The sequence below is a fragment of the Eriocheir sinensis genome, chromosome 51, assembly GCF_024679095.1.
Source record: "Eriocheir sinensis breed Jianghai 21 chromosome 51, ASM2467909v1, whole genome shotgun sequence".
NCBI classification, from domain to species: domain Eukaryota; kingdom Metazoa; phylum Arthropoda; class Malacostraca; order Decapoda; family Varunidae; genus Eriocheir; species Eriocheir sinensis.
The window spans coordinates 8,836,701-8,839,200 of record NC_066559.1 but is presented as its reverse complement, the minus strand read 5'-3'; the positions used below and the strand labels follow the sequence as shown (position 1 = coordinate 8,839,200).

Here is a 2,500-nt window from a genome sequence, read left to right as displayed (position 1 = left end):
TATGGGGGGGGGGGAATGGTGTCTGTTTTGATTTGTTTTTGTCATGTTTTTTTCTTTTTTTGCACTCCAGGTTTTGTTTTGAGTGTGTGTGCGTGTGTGTGTGTGTGTGTGTGTGTGTGTGTGTGTGTGTGTGTGTGTGTGTGTGTGTGTGTGTGTGTGTGTGTTGATTTTGTTTCTGTCACGTCATTTTTTGCATGAATTTGTTTTACTTTTTTATGGTAAGAGGAATTTGACGATGAATAGATGAACTAGACAGATAGATAAGTAGATTGATAGATAAATAGGTAGATAGATTGATGGATAGAGAGAAAGAGGGAGAGGGATTGAGAAGTGTGTTAACTCTCATACCTCGCACACACTCTCCTCCTCTTTCTCTCTCTCCCTCCCTTCTTCCTCCTTCCCTCCCTCCCTCGTGCAAACTTTCTCTTTAGCAGCGTGACTCACTACTCCACCTACCTCCACTTGCCTCCTTTCCTCCACCGCCATATTTTCCTCTCCATCCTCCTCTTCCTCTTAATTCTTTACTCCTTCCTTAACTTAATTTTCGTCGTCCTCTCCATTATCTTCGTTGTCCTTTTTCATCTTTCATATCTACTTTGCTCCCTCCTCCTTCCCCTCCTCCTCCTCCTCCTCCTCTTCCTCTTATTCATCCCTATCTGTTCTTTTTTACTTCTCTTTCTCCTATTCCTTCATCTTTGTCCTCCTCCTCCTTCCCCTTCCTCTTCTCCTCTTAGATTCTCTCCCCTCCTCCTCCTTCCTATTATTCTCCTCATCTTTTCTACTACTACTACTACTACTACTACTACTACTACTACTACTACTACTACTACTGTTATTATTCCTCCCCCTCCTCCCCCCTCTCCAGGATTCTGAGCCCAATTTCAGTAGTAGTTATTTTGTCTGTTGTTACAATCTTTTTTTTCTTTTCTTTTTTTACACCTTCCTTCCGCTGATTGCTTGCCAGGTTGACAGGTGTGCAAGGTCTGCGTGACTGTTTGGGTTCTGCGCAGGTATTACAAGTCTTTTTTTTTCACAGGTAATATCATTTTTTTTTCTTTTTTTCTTCTTTTTTTTTGAGCTGGTATGACGAGTTGAATGTGATGTCTCTTCCTCTGTTTTCATTTTTGTTCTTGTTATTATTTGTGTTGTTCTTATTGTTCTTTTTGTTTTTTTATCTCAGTATCTCTCACCTAGTCTGACCTACTCCTCCCTCCCACTCCTTTTTTTTATTTTTTTTATTTTTACATCTTGAGTAGTGCAATTAAATACAAGAATGTCAATGAGCCTTTTCCCTCTGCTTCTCTTCCCCTTATTTCTCCTCCTCCTTCCTCCTCTCCATCTATTCTAAGAGAGAGAGAGAGAGAGAGAGAGAGAGAGAGAGAGAGAGAGAGAAGAGAAGAGAAGGAAAGGAAAGGAAAGGAAAGGAAAGGAAAGGAAAGGAAAGGAAAGGAAAGGGAAGAGAAGAGAAGAGAAGAGAAGAGAGAGAGAGAGAGAGAGATCATGTCAGTTCAGGTTCAGATTTGTCAGCGCTGCGAACAGAGGATTACCCAAGGGAGTCAACATCCGAACGCTCTCGACAAGCTGGAACCACAGTAAAGCCTCCTCTATTTACGATGATCCGTTTCACATCACTGGTCTGGTTGCAAAGCCTGTGTTCTGTTCACCATTGAGAGCTAGAATCCGTATCAGACTTTTTCGTCGTCCTTTCCTCTATCTTCATTCTCCTTTTTTTTTTTATCTTTCATATTACTGTGTTTCGTCTTCCTTCCCCTCCTCCATCTTCTCTTCATCATCCTTCTTTATCATTCATATCTACTCTGTTTCGTCTTCCTTCCCCTCTTCCATTTTCTCTTCGTTTCCTCTTCTTGTAATCATCTCTCTCTCTCTCTCTCTCTCTCTCTCTCTCTCTCTCTCTCTCTCTCTCTCTCTCTCTCATTCCTTCATTCTCGGTAAAATATGATTCTTTTTTGTAGGAGCAGCGAGTAGCGGGCTTTTTTTTTATTATTGTTTTCCTTTTTTGTGCCCTTGAGCTGTCTCCTTTGTTGTAAAAAAAAAAAAAAGTAGACTATCAAAATGACCCCCGCCAGAGGTAGTACAGGATGAAATGGAAGAAGTACCAGACATGATGAAATGGAAAAAGAAAATGAAGATGGAATTATAAGATAGGATGATGAAACAGAAAAAGAAAATGAAGACGGGATTATAAGATAGGATGATGAAATATAAAAACAAAACGAAGACAGGATGAATTAGAAGAGATAGCATACAGGATGAAGAAATAGATGTGTACAGAAAATTAAGGAAACATATATTAGAAGACAGGAGACCGGAAGGAAGAGGAAGAGGAAGAGAAGGAGGAGGAGGAGGAGCAAGGGTGAAAATGACAAAAAAAGAGAGAGAGTGCAGAAACAAACATAAACAAAGATGAAGATAGAGAAGAGTAGAGGATGGGGAGGGGGAGGAAGATGAAGGTGCGTGAGGTTGATAAGAGAGGAAGATT

The 2,500-nt window shown here is 40.5% G+C and overlaps 1 protein-coding gene across 1 annotated transcript in view; it reads left to right on the top strand.

The window, feature by feature from the left end:
* The window catches only part of LOC126982427 (girdin-like), a 75,184-nt gene that overhangs the window by 23,018 nt on the left and 49,666 nt on the right, over nt 1–2,500 (top strand). The window lies entirely within an intron of this gene.